The sequence below is a fragment of the Nansenia antarctica genome (assembly GCF_963989245.1).
Source record: "Nansenia antarctica genome assembly, chromosome: 15".
Taxonomy (NCBI): Eukaryota; Metazoa; Chordata; class Actinopteri; order Argentiniformes; family Microstomatidae; genus Nansenia; species Nansenia antarctica.
In genome coordinates this window covers 17,462,491-17,471,408 of record NC_137685.1, presented here as the reverse complement: position 1 = coordinate 17,471,408, position 8,918 = coordinate 17,462,491, and positions in this window count along the sequence as shown.

Genomic DNA, 8,918 nt, shown 5'->3' with positions numbered 1-8,918 from the left:
AGTGTGAGTGTGAGTGTGTGAGTGTGTGTGTGTGTGTGTGTGTGTGTGTGTGTGTGTGTGTGTGAGAGTGTTTTCTAAGGGGCTTTATACACCAACAGGGCCGAGCCCAACCATACTGTGCTGGCGCTCTGGTAGTTTCCGTTCACGTTGTCCTTTCCACAACTGTTTCAGCAACTGTTGGATGTATAGTACAGCCCAGCCCAGCCCAGCTCAGCACAGCTCAGCACAGTTCGGCTCAGGACTGGGACTGAAGGGATGAGTGTGTAACCAGGGTGGTAAAGCCTTGCCTTCCTTGTCTCCCCCCCCCCACCAGGCCAACGACTACACAGTGGAGGTAGACAGGAAGGAGGGTCTGGAGGAGACGGTGGACAGCATGGGGCTCACGCTGCTTCAAACACGCCCCCACGGCAGCACCCGCTGACCTCTCCTGAGACTGTGTGTGCCTAACATGGACTCAAAAGGGGACACCCTTCATCTCACCCGGAACGTAATGTGTGTGTGTGTGTGTGTGTGTGTGTGTGTGTGTGTGTGAGAGAGAGAGCGCTTTAAACACACACTTTTTACATGTCCTGTTCTGCTGGCTCTGTCCTAGGTGCTAATAACCAAAGGTCAATGGAAAGATGCCCGGCTCTTATTAATAATAATTAATTGTGTTTATACGACACAAAGAAGAAGAAAAACGCTGCCGGTTCGACATTTCGACATTTCAAGCAGTGGCTTCAAGAGTGGATATAACATAGTTATTCACACTGACTTACCTTTCATCAAGTAATTCTTGGACGCCTTTAGAATCCTTGATTTAAGGTGTCCAACCTTGGGTATGCCAGGAGGATACATATCATGCATCATGTAAAACTTGAGTGCTGTATGAAACTCCATCTTGTCACCTGTCTCTCTTTCACCTAAACTCTCTCACGTCGCGCGGGTGCGCGCGCAACATCCATGTATCTTAAGGTAGCTACAGAGATTAGATCTATAAACAGCCAAAATTACTGATGGGTAAAAATGGCGGTCATCATGTGATCGTAAATCATCGTCGTCAGCGAATCATAGCGCTACCTATGGCCAGAAAGGGCTGAACCTATGACCGGATCTGGTAGGGTCGGAAAAACCTCGCCAACCTCGGAAATTCCGGTACTTACACCGGTCCAATTCAAAGATGGCGTCTGCGCGGTTCTTTTCAAAACAGTTCCCATCACGTTTCTTCTAGAAGACGTTTTTAAGCATAGAGAGTACAACTTCATTGAAGTGTTTACTTGTTACTGGATCTTCATCACTCGTTCAAATTGGGTCATTGTGTTTCTGGACGTCATGGACGCAGCAGTTGAGACCAAATTCGCTCATTTGTTGCAACAGCCGATCATCCGGGAGCTCCCATAGAAGAACTGGGACATGATGAATGAATGATCAAGTGGTTTTCTCTCTGGTGAAGAAGTGGTTTGGACTGAACTCCCGTACCACCAGAGACATTATGTTCCACTCTAAACAGGAGGGAGGGTTTGGTGTTCCAAACGTGGAATGGATATACAACAACGCCACACGCCTCTCACACGTGTTAAACATGCTGAACAGTGATGAGAAGACCGTCAGAGAACTTGCGAGGTCCTCCTTGTTTCTGGACATGAGACGCCGCAAAGTTCCCTTGGCAAGAGAGGGTGAGCCCAGCTTCTTCCTGGGCTTCAAGAGGAACTGCCCCATTTCAAGATGGACAGTACCCACTCTGCTGGTTTTGGGGTCTGGTCAGATTGGCCTGACCTCAATGACCTCTGTGCGAGAACTGGAGTTTCCATGGACTGGGTGAGGTCTGACTCAGAGCAGACACTGCAACAGTGTCCGAGAATGTTCTAACTGACTGTTCAACCTCAGTAAGGGCTACTGTTATTGACACAGAACATCATTTGTCACCAGACCATGCACGGAGGTACCTTGTTAGGTTACAGCACCAAAGACAGCAACAACACTGGACTGGTTTAAAACTACAGGGAAAGCTAGCTTGCCTCCCTACTACTACCTGCGCCCCCCTCCCCTCTCTGGAAGAGCTGTACAACACACGCTGTCTCAGGAAGGCCTCAAAGATCTCCAGGGACCCGACCCACCCTGGGCACGTACACTTTACCAGGCTGCCCTCGAAAAGGAGGTTCAGGACCCTGGCCGCTAAGACAAACAGACTGAAGAACTGCTTCTACCACAGGGCCGTCCAGGCCCTGAACACAGCAAAGACCTAAGTTCTGGGCCCTGGACAGTCTGGACGGATTGTATGGCAGCTGCTGGACTGAAAAAATCAGGTGTAGTGCTGAGGCACAAACATGTACATTTCAAGCCTGCAAACTGTGATACTTTAAATAACGTGAAAAAAATACTATTGTGCAATATGACAACCCTAGTCGACTATCTGTACAGTATAGTACAGTGGATTGTGTACATAGCCTTTATTTATGTAAACCAGCTCCTTCCCTTCTAGTGATTTTATTTTATTTTTTTACGTTTTCTTTTTTTTTTCCCTTTCCTAACACCAGGGGAGCCACCCCTCCTAAATTTCGTTGTTTGGTACCTGTACTGTAGCAATGACAATAAAGTCCAATAAAGTCCATTCATTCATACTGATCATTCTGTTTCTCACTCAATATTTAAGAACCATGCAGTAGATGAGGATATAGTCACTTTTACAGTTAAAGCTAGATTACAGGTCCTCCCAACTAGACTCAATCTCTCTCTGTGGTACCCTAACACATTCTCTCCCCACTGTCTGCACTATGATCAGAATTCAATCACTGAATCCCTGTCACATATTCTGAATGGCTGCTTTGTATATAAAGGCATGTACATCGCTAGGCATGATATAATTGTTGACTTGCTAGTTAAGGACATGCTCATATGTTACACCCTCTGTTAAAACCTATAAACACACACGTGTCTCAACTACCATGTTCAACCTGTGCAATAATGAATATGACTATTTTTCAAATGTTGCAGCCAATACACCAGATGTTGTTGTTGTCGATGAGGACAGTAGAGAGGTCATCATTTTGGAAGTGGGTTGCGTGTTTGACTACAGCCTAGAAGAGGCCTTTCTTATCAAAGTTGTGAAGTACCATCCACTCAAAGATGCCATTGTACAGCTTGGGTACAAATGTAAATTATTAGTGTTTATATTTGGAAGCCTTGGTAATGTCCACAGACTAGTCGTCAGGGGGTTGCAGATGGCAGGAATTCCCAAGCCTAAGCAAAGGCCGTGGCAAAATTCTGCTCAATATCTGCAATAATTGGCAGCCGCCACATGGAGGAGACGCTGCTACCTGTACCCATAGACAGATTGTAAAGGTTGAATTATCGAGTGTCCTATGCTGGTGCAACTAATACTGTTTGTGTTCAAGAATTTTATTGTAAAATGTGAACGCAAATAAAGATATTAAATGTCCGTCCGTCCGTCTGTCCTCCTAGGTAAATGTTACAAGGTGCCTCAGGGTCTCAGCGATGAGGGCAAGAGGAAAAGGAAAGGCCCCACCGTGCTCCAAGACTTCTGGACCTGGTACACCGGCACCTGTGAGTTTGTTTGTTTGTTTGTGTGTTGGTGTTTCAATGTGTGTGTCGTCAATGAGTCTCCCGTGAGTGTGAGACAGACCATGTTAGGCTGTGAGTTGGACAGACAGAGCGTGTTAGGCTGTGAGTTGGACAGACAGACCGTTAGGCTGTGAGTTGGACAGACAGAGCGTGTTAGGCTGGGAGTTGGACAGACAGAGCGTGTTAGGCTGTGAGTTGGACAGACAGAGCGTGTTAGGCTGTGAGTTGGACAGACAGAGCGTATTAGGCTGTGAGTTGGACAGACAGACCGTTAGGCTGTGAGTTGGACAGACAGACCGTGTTAAGCTGTGAGTTGGACAGACAGACTGTTAGGCTGTGAGTTGAACAGACAGAGTGTGTTAGGCTGTGAGTTGGACAGACAGACTGTGTTAGGCTGTGAGTTGGACAGACAGAGCGTGTTAGGCTGTGAGTTGGACAGACAGAGCGTGTTAGGCTGTGAGTTGGACAGACAGACTGTGTTAGGCTGTGAGTTGGACAGACAGAGCGTGTTAGGCTGTGAGTTGGACAGACAGACTGTGTTAGGCTGTGAGTCTGACAGATAGAGCGTGTTAGGCTGTGAGTTGGACAGACAGAGCGTGTTAGGCTGTGAGTTGGACAGACAGAGCGTGTTAGGCTGTGAGTTGAACAGACAGAGTGTGTTAGGCTGTGAGTTGGACAGACAGACTGTGTTAGGCTGTGAGTTGGACAGACATAGCGTGTTAGGCTGTGAGTTGGACAGACAGACTGTGTTAGGCTGTGAGTTGGACAGACAGAGCGTGTTAGGCTGTGAGTTGGACAGAGAGAGCGTGTTAGGCTGTGAGTTGGACAGACAGAGCGTGTTAGGCTGTGAGTTGGACACACAGACTGTGTTAGGCTGTGAGTTGGACAGACAGAGCGTGTTAGGCTGTGAGTTGGACAGAGAGAGCGTGTTAGGCTGCGAGTCCTGACCCATGCCCTCCTCTCGTTCCAGACGACCCCCCCCGATCGCAAGCTGAAGAACGGACCGGAGTTGACAGGTAAACGGTCTCTGGGGCGCCTGGAACTGGTGTTGTGTTCCTGCTTGTGTCCTGCCTGGGCCGAGTAAGTCACGTCTCCTGTTCTGTTGCAGACCTGAACTACATTTATTCGGCTAAAATGAAAGAGAAGCTGAAGACACCGAAGAGGATCCTAAAGAGAACGGTGTGTGTGTGTGTTTCTGTACAGCTGTGGCTTACTATAAGTGTGTGTGCGCGTGTGTGTGTGTGTATTTCTGTACAGCTGTGGCTTACTATAAGTGTGTGTGTGTATTTCTGTACAGCTGTGGCTTACTATAAGTGTGTGTGTGTGTGTGTGATTTCTGTCCAGCTGTGACCTACTATAAGTGTGCGTGCGTGTGTCTCCATGCTTATAAGTGTGCGTGAGTGTGTGGCTCATAAGTGTGTACTAACGGTGGCCTCTGGGGGTCTCAGGGTGTGTTTGTGTCAGACGAGGAGCTGAAGAGGACGTACCTGCAGCTGGACGAGAGAGAAGAGAGAGAGGGAGGGGAAGGAGGGGAGGACGCCCAGCCAGAGGGACTCAGACTCCACGACCACCAGGGTGAGACCTGACACCCTGACCTTTGACCTTTGACCCACCCTGTAACCCCAGACCGTCCCTGGTCAACCCTGGTCAGCTGACCCCTCCTCACACCCAGCCTCAGCACCTGACCCAGTAGCGGGGCTGACGGCCGGTCTCTCTGGGTCCTGCTGTGGTCTCCGCTGCTGTCTGTCTGAGTTAGAGAAGGTTCCGGGTGTCAGTACAGTACTATTTACACTATCTAAATATCATTAGAGAAGAGATTTGGTGAGGCTGCATTCTCATTTGATGCACCCAAATTGTGGAATGCACTGCCAGTTTACATTAGGGATGCAACCTCAGCAAATATGTCCAAGTCAAGACTAAAAACCCATCTTTTTAATATTGCCTTTAAATGACGAAATAATTGAATTATGATTATATAATGATTGGAGCACTTTGAGCTGCAACGTTTGCAGGAAAAGCGCTATACAAAGAACGTTTTTTTCTGATTTTCTGATTTTCAAATCAGACCAGAGTGTCTTTTTCAACGGAGCCCTGCTATAGAAATGATACAAGTACATCGGATATAAGCTAAAGCAAACAGGATACCATTTCATAGAAACATGAACACTAGGTGGTAACAAGGAGATAGGTAGGTGCTAGGGATGATGGTAGGTAGTCCACCTGACACTAGTCCCAGTCATCTTAGTGGTATCATTCCTGTGTGTCTGGGCCTGGGTGAAAGGTACACAGAGGTACGATGGTAGCCTAAATGGCATTAGGCCCCGACGTTCGTCTTAATGGTACTGTTCCTCTGTGTCTGGGCCTAGGTGACGACCATTCTGACGAGGACCACGACTTCCTGGCTGACATCCCCGCTGAGTTTGGAGGTGGTCAGGACTTCATCGTGCCAGGTATTCCCAGGCGGTACTACTGTTTATCCTGTTCTCTGTCTGTCTGTCTGTCTGTCTGTCTGTCTGCCTCTCTGTCTGTCTCTCAATCCCCTATCCTCTGTGTCTGTCCCTCTGTCAATCCCCTATTCTCTCTGTCTGTCCCTCAATCCCCTATCCTGTCTGTCTGCCATTCAGTCCCCTGTCTGTCTCTCAATTCCCTATCCTCTCTGTCTGTCCCTCCCTCAATCCCCTCTGTCTGTCTGTCTGTCTGTCTGTCCCTCAAACCCCTGTCCTCTCTGACTGTCTGTCCCCCAATCCACTATCCTCTCTGTCTGCCTGTCTGTCTGCCTGTCTGTCCGTCTGTCCTTCCCTCAGTCCCCATACATTCACCCTGTCATATTCCAATATATTCCATTCCATGTGTCGGTTGGATGTGTGTGTGTTGAATGTGTGTGTGTGTCTGTTGCTTGCAGAGCCCCAGGCAGATGGGATGAGCTATGAAGACCTGGTGAAGCAGAGTGTGGTACGTACCGTAGGCCACGCCCCCTGGTCTCCTGTCCCAGGGTGCACCACGCCCCCCTGGTCTCCTGTCCTAGGGTGCACCACGCCGTACCTGGAGAGACCAGGTCACACTGTGTCCCTCCCTCTGCCAGACCCCCTGTGGTGATGTCATACATGCTGCCTCCTCTTACCCTGCTGATGTTGTCCTCGCTCCCTCCTCCCCTCTCTCTGGCTCTCTCCCTCCTTCCCTCCCTCTCTTGTTCCCTCCTTCCCTCCCTTCTTCTCTCTCTCCCTCCCTCCTTCCCTCCCTCCCTCCCTCTCCCCCTCCCTCCCTCCCTCCCTCTCCCCCTCCCTCCATCCCTCCCTCTCCCCCTCCCTCCCTCCCTCTCCCCCTCCCCCCCTCCCTCCCTCCCTCTCCCCCTCCCTCCCTCCCTCTCCCCCTCTCCCCCTCCCTCCCTCCCTCCCTCTCCCCCCCTCTCCTCTTCCCTCCCTCCCTCTCCCCCTCTCTCCCTCCCTCCCTCCTTCCCTCTCCCTCCCTCCTTCCCCCTCTTGCTCCTCCCTCCCTCCCTCCTTCAGGAGCAGTTCCTGAAGAACTCTCAGGGTTACGCCCAGGAGTCGGAGTTGTCGCGGCGGGTGAAGACGTGGGAGGACATGATGAGGCCTGAGCTGCTGCTCCAGGTGAGACCTCCTCCTCCTGGCCCCACCAGGCCACCGTAACCGGGGTAACCCCCCCCCCCCCCCCCCCCCCACTTTGGCCTGACTCACATTTCACGTTTACCGTCCTTTCGAGAGGAGGCTCCCAGTGACACAGAAAAGACAGTCACAGAACCAACCCCCCCCCCCCTATGCTCTGCTGGCTATTAGCTAACCTCTAGTCACCCTGACCCCTCTCTCTCTCCCTCCCCCCCGCCCCCCCTCTCTCCAGGAGGAGCATCCCACCTTCGACATCCATGACTACGGAGACCGGGTCGTAGCAGCCCTGAGTGAGGTCGGGAACAGGAAGTCATTCGCTTCCATAGTCCACGGCCTGGACAACTTTGAGGCCTGCAAGTACATGCTTGCTTCCCTGCAGCTGGTGAGTGAGTGTGAGTGAGTGTGAGTGTGTGGGTGTGTAAGTGTGAGTGTGAGTGTGTGAGTGTGTGTGTGTGTGTGTGTGTGTGTGTGTGTGTGTGTGTGTGAGAGTGTTTTCTAAGGGGCTTTATACACCAACAGGGCCGAGCCCAACCATACTGTGCTGGCGCTCTGGTAGTTTCCGTTCACGTTGTCCTTTCCACAACTGTTTCAGCAACTGTTGGATGTATAGTACAGCCCAGCCCAGCCCAGCTCAGCACAGCTCAGCACAGTTCGGCTCAGGACTGGGACTGAAGGGATGAGTGTGTAACCAGGGTGGTAAAGCCTTGCCTTCCTTGTCTCCCCCCCCCCACCAGGCCAACGACTACACAGTGGAGGTAGACAGGAAGGAGGGTCTGGAGGAGACGGTGGACAGCATGGGGCTCACGCTGCTTCAAACACGCCCCCACGGCAGCACCCGCTGACCTCTCCTGAGACTGTGTGTGCCTAACATGGACTCAAAAGGGGACACCCTTCATCTCACCCGGAACGTAATGTGTGTGTGTGTGTGTGTGTGTGTGTGTGTGTGTGTGTGAGAGAGAGAGCGCTTTAAACACACACTTTTTACATGTCCTGTTCTGCTGGCTCTGTCCTAGGTGCTAATAACCAAAGGTCAATGGAAAGATGCCCGGCTCTTATTAATAATAATTAATTGTGTTTATACGACACAAAGAAGAAGAAAAACGCTGCCGGTTCGACATTTCGACATTTCAAGCAGTGGCTTCAAGAGTGGATATAACATAGTTATTCACACTGACTTACCTTTCATCAAGTAATTCTTGGACGCCTTTAGAATCCTTGATTTAAGGTGTCCAACCTTGGGTATGCCAGGAGGATACATATCATGCATCATGTAAAACTTGAGTGCTGTATGAAACTCCATCTTGTCACCTGTCTCTCTTTCACCTAAACTCTCTCACGTCGCGCGGGTGCGCGCGCAACATCCATGTATCTTAAGGTAGCTACAGAGATTAGATCTATAAACAGCCAAAATTACTGATGGGTAAAAATGGCGGTCATCATGTGATCGTAAATCATCGTCGTCAGCGAATCATAGCGCTACCTATGGCCAGAAAGGGCTGAACCTATGACCGGATCTGGTAGGGTCGGAAAAACCTCGCCAACCTCGGAAATTCCGGTACTTACACCGGTCCAATTCAAAGATGGCGTCTGCGCGGTTCTTTTCAAAACAGTTCCCATCACGTTTCTTCTAGAAGACGTTTTTAAGCATAGAGAGTACAACTTCATTGAAGTGTTTACTTGTTACTGGATCTTCATCACTCGTTCAAATTGGGTCATTGTGTTTCTGGACGTCAT